The 9,479-nt window shown below is 48.1% G+C and overlaps 1 long non-coding RNA gene across 2 annotated transcripts; it reads left to right on the forward strand.

The window, feature by feature from the left end:
- The first annotated feature begins 1,835 nt into the window (after positions 1-1,835).
- Positions 1,836-4,985, forward strand: LOC106697576. Of its 2 annotated transcripts, none has more exons than XR_002829821.1 (2): positions 1,836-1,953; positions 4,766-4,985. It is a non-coding gene; the product is annotated as an uncharacterized LOC106697576 (long non-coding RNA). The 2 variants fall into 2 exon arrangements; XR_001348698.2 differs by lacking the exon at positions 1,836-1,953 and adding an exon at positions 1,961-2,872.
- The last annotated feature ends 4,494 nt before the right edge of the window (positions 4,986-9,479 follow it).

The following is a 9,479-nucleotide window of genomic DNA, read 5'->3' on the forward strand; positions in this document are numbered from 1 at the left end:
GAAGATGCGACGGGAAACGCTGCCGGCTCGGGCCAGCCCCGGGATCCGGCGGGCTGGCGGCGGGGGCCCGGCGACCTGGAGGGGCGGCGGGAGTCGCGAGTCAGTCAGAGGGCGGGCGGTGTCGGCGGGCTCCCTCTCCCTCATTGGCGCCAGGGAGCAGCTGCGGGCGGCGGCTGGAATCCAAGCGGCCATGGCGGCGGCGGGCGGCGGAAGGCAGCTCCCCTTCAGATCCCAGGCAGCGGGCTCCCTCGACTGCTCCCCATACGCCGGGGGACATGGGAACCCCAGCAACCGCTTCCGTCCCTCGGGGGGCCCCCTCCCCCGTCCACGGCACCAGCGCGGCCGCCCTCCCGCCCCTCGCCTCTGCTCTGTGCCTGCTCAGGAAGTGTCCGCGCTTTCCCCCAGTCCGGAGCCCTGTCAGCGGCTGTGGGACCGGCTCCTCCTTGCTTCCTTCCTTCCTGCCTTCCTTCCTTTGTCACTCGGCCCGGACGGCGGCGGCAGCGGCGGCGGCAACACAAGCCCGCATTCGCCCGGGTCAGGGGCTGCTCTGTGTGAGGAGCGCCGTCTGCGCAGCCGCCTAGCTCTTCCCCGCTACCCCTCCCCCCTCCACCTCGGCCTCCGCCTCCTTCCTCCCCCACCCAGTCTTACACCGCCCAGCGCCCCGACGCCCGCGTAGCCGGCGTCTGGGAATCGCCGGCCGAGCCCCGCGCCCGCCCGCTTCGGTCGCGGAGCCGAAGCCCGAACAGAGCCAATCACGGACGTCGTTTGTTGGCTGCTTCTGCCGGAAAAAGCCGATAGACCTAAGGAACCAATTAGAATCTGTCGCTGGAAATCCACGCCCAGCGGGCGAAAAATTCCGAAGATACCCGAACGAGAAGAAGGTGGGTTCGCCTTGTTCGGAGGAGAAATTCGATGATGGCCACAGTGGCCAATCAGAGTCCGCCGGCCCTCAAGAAAAAAACGCTTGAAGAGTTAAGAACGGTGAAACCCGGGGTTCTGGGTGAAACAGCACGGCTGGGCCCGTGGCCGCCTTGTAATTGGCCAAAAAACTCCGCTGGGAGTGTGCCTCCCTCGCTGATTGGTGAACGGAAGGGGGCTTCCGAGGACAGTCTGGCCAGTCAGAACGCCGCCTCCCTCGCCAAGGTGGGGCAAAGAAGAAAGCAATGGGAGGGCGTCTATAAAGTGCCTTCTCATTGGCTGGAAGCTTTGGAGCTGGAGTTGGGGCAAAAGGGAAAGGGAGGGAGGCCGACACCGCTAGCGGTAGCCAATCGGCACTCACTGCCGTCCAATCGTAAGACCTAGCTGCAGTGTGATTGGCCCTCAGCCTCCGGCGGCGGTCCCCGGAGTCCGGAGCATCTCGACGGGGGCCGCGGCGGACTGTGTGACGGGCTCGCCTGCGGCTGCGGCGGACGGTGTGACGGGCTGGCCGGCGGCTGCTCCCACACCATATGGGAACCGCAAATAGGGAGCGCGGGCTCTCCGCACTGCCGGTCCGGAACTGCTGCGGTCGGCGGGGCTGGGCTCGGAGCGCTCAGGCGAGCAGAGGGTTTGGGGCCTCTCCCCACTCACTGAGGCTGCCGGCAGGGCGCGGCTAATTCTGCGCGCCCAAGACTTCCCTCCGCCCGGGATAGTGCGTCCCGAGTGCCAGTGTCTTCCCGGAACGTCCAGATCGGTGCTAGATGCCTCCCCGGCCGAGAGCGAGTTCTCGGACACTAAAGTGGGAACAAAGCTTTCAGAAAGGCAGCAGCGCCCCTGGGCGGCCGCGCCCCGGCCGGCCCCGCCCGGCCCCGCCCGGCCCCGCCCCGCCCGCCGCGGTGGCCATTGATAAAACCGAGGCCGGGCGCGCGCGGCCGGGCGGGCCTCCTGGAACGCCCCTGAGAATGAGCTCATGCTGCACGCGCGCGCTCCTAGGGCCCTGCTGCCCGGCGCTCACTGAACGGGCCCCGAAATCAGGTGAGGGGAGATGCTTTCAGGCCGCATATCCTGCAGCCTCCGAGGAAACGGGGGTCAGACTGTCCCTTAGTAGCTTTTGGTCCTTTGGAACTAGGGTGATCGATGGCCGGTGCTCATTGTTCTACAGAAAACCAGCCCCTTTGGTTTGCCTGGGAACAGTGAGGTATGGCTGCGTCAGGATCGCAGAAAAAGTAGAGTGGGCCGTTGCCATCCAGATTGTGGTCCCGCGGTTCCTGTCATTCCCACCGGCACAGTCACCTCTTTCTGTTGGGCTGCTCTCTCCAGAAAGCACATGTAGGAATACCCACAGCGGGCCTGGTCACCTCGCTATTGGTTGGGAAACTGCTGAGGGACCGAAGAAAGGAAGCTCTCTCTGGTGGCAGGCAGGAAAGGTCTAGCTGGAGTTTGCAGACACAGGTCTGCAGGGGAGAGAAAGCACAACTGCGTGAACCTGGTCGGGTGGAAGACAATGGGGGGTGATCAGTAACGTTGCAAATTGGAGTGTCCGCGCTGTAACTGAAGGGAGCAGCTGTTCAGCGCTGGCAGAATGTTGCCCTCAGGAATGTGGGTCTTGTGTTCTGAGATATTTATTCTATGTTTTTGTTTTTGTTTTTTTTCTCTAAGAGAAACCCTAAAGCTGGATTTTTGTGTGAAGGCCAAACTGAAACCATCCTGGGGCAGATGTGGCCAACATGCAATCAATTTGCAATTTCAAACCTGAACAGGGTTTTTTATATCCCTAAGAGCAGTAGAGGCTCGGAATTAAGAGGGAGCCTGAGGTCTCTGGGTATCATGGAGGGGATTAAAGAGTGTTAACAGCAAACACACACAGTGCGTGGCAGCTTTTATCAGATGAATGATGCCTCTCCGTCCAGACTATTACTATGAAAGACCTTTGTCACTGGTCTTTAAAATGCTGGTGAGGCAAAGCTTTAAATCCTGCCTTCCTTTTTATTCCCATCCTTACTCCCAATTATACCAGCAGGAAAGTGAATAACAAATGTTTAGGTTATACAAACTGGAAACATGGCTATTTTGTAGATAATAAAATACAAAAATAGTCTACTGTAAGGCTATGATTGGTAGCTTTACTGTTGCTGCCTTCAAATATTTTGAACTGATGCTGTTAAAAAAAAAAAAAAATCTCACCAAGACTGGGAAATTTTATAGGAAGAAAAAAGTATTTCAGTCTAGAATTAGGACTTAAGGAGGGAGAAGTTTATGAGAAAATACAGAAGGAATGAAACTAACATTCAATGATTGTTTCTCTAAATTTTCAAATTCTTGCTCTACCTTCCCACCTGCTGTCAACCGATTATCTGTTTATAAATATTTCAATAGTTAATATTTACTGAGTGTTTACAATGTGCCAGACACTGTTCTTAAGTGCTTCACACATGCTGTTATCTCAAATTGATAATCTTATGGTGCAAATACTGTTATCACCTCTGCTTTTCAGATGAAGAAACTTAGGAACTTACTACGTCCACAGAGCTAAGGGAGCAGAACCAGGATTCATATTCTCTGGTCTTAGCCTCTACTCCATACTTCTCACGAACACAGTTCCCACCTCTCCTGGTGTACCTTACTTTATCTTGAAGTCTAAGCCTTATGTCTTGAACTGTGTTCCTGGATGTGAACATATCCCCTAGTTTGGCTTCCTTCAGGATTTATCAGATGGTGCCTTGCAAAGATCAGTGATTCAGAACCACAGTAATAATGAGCCAAAGGATTAGAAAAAGATAAATGTAGGAAAGCTGAGTGGTACAGAATAGGTAAGTAGTATATATAGTAGGGAAAAGTAGGAGAGGGTGTCCACAAGATAACAGTTACAAATTAAAATGAACCGTGAACTAGCTTACGTAGTAATAATGAGGACAGACATACCTCAGAGATATTGGGGGTTCCCGACCATCACAATAAAGTGAGACCTAACCTTTTTGTTGGTAAGGTAAGGTGCATACCTAGATTGCAGGTTTGATCCCTGGTCAGAGTTCATATAGGAAGCAACGGACTGGTGTATCTCATCTCTCTCTCTCTCCCTCCCTCCCTCCCTCCCTCCCTCTCTAAAATCAATTTTTTAAAAAAAGCACTTAAAGTAAGACCTCAGAAAAACCAAAAGAAAAGTAGCATTGTAAAATTGCTCAATTTGATTATGAGTTAACAACTGAAACTTACAGAGGCACCCTTTGTCAATAACTTGAAGCTAAACAGGCACTTTTAGAAAAATTCAAGGAGGCAATTTCAGGGCTGAGTAGAAGGGAGAATCGAAAAACAGGGCATCTTTAAAAGCTCTGAAGCAGCAGCAGAAATTTCCTCCTCCCTAGGTAAGCTTTGATGCCAAAAAGAGGTTGACTGTTACTGACATGCAGTATATCATATAAAGGGGTCAAATTATGTCAAAGTAAAGGAGATGAAGTGACCCATTGACTACACCAGAAATCATCAGCAGGAGCTTTGTTTTTAATTTGGCAGTGGTATCAAGAGCAATTTTAAAGATTGTATGTGTTGATCAATAATAAAAGTTAACTCACCCAGGTACTGTGGTAGGTGTTTGGGGCATATAACCCCCCTATATAGTAGATAAAAATTTTCAGTTTTACTGATGAATAAACAGAGAGACAAGAGAAGGAAGTTACTCAAATTTACACAGCTAGAATGTGGTGTTCAAACCTGTAGCTTAACTCTTGTGCCCTAGCAATTGGAATTTATCCTTCAAAAATCATTCAAAAGATGTAATTTAAAAAAAAAAAAAACACCTCAAATCCACTTAGTGAGCATTTATGCATCTCTTGATCTCTTTGTTGTACAGTGTGCCAGGACATAGGAATACAGAAGCACAAAGATGAATAAAAACTATTCAGAAATATCTACTGCCTTGCTCCAATCTTAGAGGAACTCTCATAGAGTGGAGACATGTAAAGAGACAACACCAGAATGTGACTATGCATCTGTGACTGTTAATAATGGGGAGAGGTGACAAGAAAAACAAGTTTGGGGCCTTAGATAATTAAAAATTATTTTTTAATATACCTCTTATTCATTTTTATTCTTGTGTATGTCTCATATGCATATCATACTGTTCGAGACTAGATGTTTTATAAATATGCAGAGTATGTTGGAGCTGGATATTGAAAATTTTTTACTAGTAGGGTGTGAGATAAAAATATTTCATAGACTTCTATTTTAAATAAAGATTAATTTCCCAGATGCATGAAGGAAAGAACATTCCTGGCAAAGAGAACAATGGCAAAATGTATGTAATAATGTATTCTGACTGCTGGGGGTAGTTTGAATTTATGTAGTATATAAGATCTGGACCTAGAGAAAGTAAAGAAAAACAGTATTGGATAATAGAGGTGTAGTTAAGTAAATTATGTTGTATTAATATTTCCAAGTCTGTAAAATATATATATGTACATTTGGATCAAATTGAAAAGGATTGCCCAGGCTGTGTGGCTTCTTGGTTGAGCATCACCCATGAACCAGGAGGTCAATGTTAGATTCCCAGTCAGGGCACATGCCTGGGTTTTGGGCTCAGTCCCCAGTAAGAGGCATGGAGGAGGCAGCCGATCAATGATTCACTCTCATCATTGATGTTTCTATCTCTCTCCCACTCTCCCTTCCTCTCTGAAATCAATAAAAACTTTTTTTTTTTTTTAAGATTGTGCCCTAGCTGGTTTGGCTCAGTGGATAGAGTGTCGGCCTGCAGACCACAGGGTCCCGGGTTCATTTCCAGTCGAGGCCATGTACCTTGGTTACAAGCTCCTCCCCGACCCAAACCTTGGTCAGGGCATGTGCAGGAGGCAACCAATCCATGTGTTTCTCTCACATCAATATTTCTGTTTATCTTTCCCTCTCTCTTCCACTCTCTCTGAAAATCAGTGGAAAAATATCCTCGGGTGAGGATTAAAAAAAAAAGATTGAAAAGGATGGCGGAAATTAGAATAATTTTGTTAATATATTGGTATATTTAATTATATATGAAAATATTCACTTTAAATGTTAATATTTCTACAATAAACTTGTTTGTTTGATTTTAAAGAAAATTGACCCCCAAAATAATTCATTTTCATATCATGGTTCACTTATTCCTCAGAAAGCCTCTGATTACATGGAATTCTTAATAAAAACAAATTTCTCAGCAAAGCTTTTCAACACTAACACTTTATTGATAATTTTTTGTAATATTAGTTAAATTAATAAAACTAGCCAATATTTATTGAGTACATACTATATGCAAGACATCTATCTGATATAAAGAAGTACATGAACAATATGAGTGGCTTTGTGCCCTTGGGGAGCTTATCTTTTGGGGAAATAAACACATGAAAAGTTAAATGAATAATTATTAAAAATCACATTTTGAATCCATAAACAAGTGAGGCAGAACATCGTTTGTTAATATGATCAAATGAATTGCTCATGCTGTCCTTTTTATAATAGGTGAGTAGAAAACACTTCAATCTAAAGTGGATCCTAAAGAAGTAGTAGGATTTGGAGATGAAGTAAGGAGAGAGGAGGTAAATTATCTTCCACCACTTCATGTCTAACCCATCACACAAACCCCCACTCTTCATAAACTCTTAGGTGGGTGGAGCTGTCAGAGCAATTAAGAACAGTGTGAGTCTGTTCATCTGACTTCAAGAAAACCAGCTTGGCTGGAACAAAAGCTGATAGAGGAGACTAATAGATATAAGGTTTAAAAAGTCGTGTGAGGCCAAGAGTTGACAGAGCTTTGAATGTTTCACCAAGAAACTTGGTTTTACAGACAAAGGAGAATTATGGGAGGTATTTTAGTAGATGTAAGGCATTGTCACTGTAGACGAGTGTGGAGGAGGAATGAACTTTCCTCTGCCCTCAAGGATTTTCTGGCTGGTCTAATAATCAAAAAGACATAAGACAGATTAGCAAGAGTAAATAACCAAATTTAATACATATATACGTGTGGGACCCCAGCATAGGTGAGAGTCAGAGATGCCACATGCAGGAGAGGTTCAAATACAGAAAAGGGAGTCTAGTTATATACGAGATTCTGAGCTAGGGATAAGGTAATAATGCACATTGAGGGCTTTAGAGGGTCATTGCAGGATGAAAAGAACAGATATTTAGTAAAAAGATTGCCCTGCCATATAGGTAGGTCAAAAGGTTATTGCTGATCATCTCTTATTATGGGCAAGGCCCCTAATTCAAGTCCTTCTAGGCAATTACAAGGAAGGGCAGAAGTTTCTTTTGAGCCTGAAGCTAAAATTGCCTTTAGTTCAAAACTGCAGAAGCAGTTTGGGGTGACTCATTCTGAACCCCAGAAAAGCCTCTGAGGTAACATTTGCTGTGTATTTTTTCCTATTGCTGAAAATGTGTCCAGGGTAACAAGACTCGGCATACTTGGTCATGCTTTTTATAACCAGTAAGGTGTGCCCAAATGGGAAAGTAATGGATGACTACCCAAAAAGAAGAGGGACAGTGTTAGAAACATTGCCACTATAAAATGAACTTTGTATTACAAGCTTCATATCAAGCCTTTGACAGATAAGTTAATTACTCTAAAGGAGCATACTATCTACACTAATAAAAGAGAAACATGGTAATTAGCGTACGACCACTACCCTTTTCATTGGCTAATCAGTGAGTATATGCAAATTAACTGTCAGCCAAGATGGCGGCCGGCAGCCAGGCAGCTGGAAGCGAACATGAGATTTGCTTGCTTCAGTGAAGGAGGACTCCAACGTTCCCCGCCTGCCTTGCCGGCCTCTGAGCTGGCAGTTTGAAACTTTGTAACAAATATAGAAGCTAAACAAAACCCCAGAAACCAGCTTTCAGCCGCCAGGATCTCAGAGCTGGAGTTATACATTGTTTCGATTATAGAACGCAAACAAACCAGATACCAGCTTTTAGCAGCCGAGGCCTCAGAGCTAGAGCCAGAGCTAAAGCTGGCCCAGAATTAAAAAAAAGAAAAGAAAAAAAGGAGCGGTTGGGAGCTTCAGTCAATCGCCAGCCTGAAGGCAGCCCTCAGCCCCTCACCCAGACTGGCCAGGCACCCCAGTGGGGACCTCCACCCTGAAGGGTGTGTGACCAGCTGCAAACAGCCATCATCCCCTCATCCAGGCTGGCCAGGCACCCCAGTGGGACCCCCATCCTGATCCAGGACACGCTTCAGGGCAAACCAGCCGGCCCCCAGGCCTCTATCCTATATAGTAAAAGGGTAATATGCCTCCCAGCACCGGGATCAGCGTGACAGGGGGCAGCGCCCAAACCCCCTGATTCGCCCTGCGACTCTCTGTGTGACAGGGTGCGGCGTCCCAACCCCCTGATCGGCCCTGCTCTGTGTGTGACAGGGTAGAGCCATAACCTCCCCATCCGGCCCTGCCCTGAGTGTGACAATGGTGGCGCCCCAACCCCCTGATCGGCCCTGCCCTGAGTGTGACAATGGTGGCGCCCCAACCCCTGATCGGCCCTGCTCTGTGGGTGATAGAGGGCAGTGCCCCAAACCCCTGATCCGCCCTGCTCTGTGTGTGACAGGGGGCAGTGCCCTAACTCCCCTATCGGCCCTACTCTGTGAGTGACAGTGGGGAGCTCCTCAACCCCCTGATCGGCCCTGCTCTGTGCGTGACAGGGGGGAGCTCCCCAACCCCCTGATGGGCCCTGCTCTGTGCGTGACAGGGGGCAGCATCCCAACCCCCTGATTGGCCCTGCTCTGTGCGTGACGGGGTGGCGCCACAACCTCCCCATCGACCCTGCCTTGAGTGTGACAGGGGGCGGTGCCCCAACCCCCCAATCGGCCCTACCCTGAACGTGACTGAGGGTGGCATCGCAACCTCCCAATCCGCCCTGCTCTGTGCATGACAGGGGGCGGCGCCTCAACTCCCCAATCAGCCCTGCTCTGAGCCCGACCAGGGGCTGCACCTTGGGATTGGGCCTGCCCTCTGCCACCCAGGAGCAGGCCTAAGCCAGCAGGTCGTTATCTCCCGAGGGGTCCCAGACTGCGAGAGGGCACAGGCCGGGCTGAGGGACCCCTCCCTTCCCCCCCGAGTGCACAAATTTTTGTGCACCGGGCCTCTAGTCCTATATAATAAAGAGCTAATATGCTAATTAGACCGAACAGCAGAATGACTGTTTTTGGAAGGTCCAGAAGACCTTCCAAATGAAGGTGGGGCTGTGAGGGCCGAGGCAGCAGCCGGAGCTGTGAAGGCCTACCCTTGCACGAATTTCGTGCATCGGGCCTCTAGTCTAAGATAAAAGGAAAACAAACCCTTGATAAATCCTGTTTTTTATGTTTATCATATTTTTGCTTCTAAGAGGGTATAAAGATGAGGTTAATATAGTATTACTACTGATTAGATTATTTCAAGCTATTTCAATTTCATTTCTTTTACTGTTTCTATTTTCATTTTTGAAAAAAGCTTTTTTAGATGCATGTAAATGTGTTCACATTGAATTGAATACATGAATTCACATGAATTGAAAATGATAAGTATATGTTGAAAACCATAGTCAATATACTTTGACTTAAGCATACTTTGTAACAA

This window comes from Myotis lucifugus, unplaced genomic scaffold (genome assembly GCF_000147115.1).
Source record: "Myotis lucifugus unplaced genomic scaffold, Myoluc2.0 scaffold_84, whole genome shotgun sequence".
NCBI classification, from domain to species: domain Eukaryota; kingdom Metazoa; phylum Chordata; class Mammalia; order Chiroptera; family Vespertilionidae; genus Myotis; species Myotis lucifugus.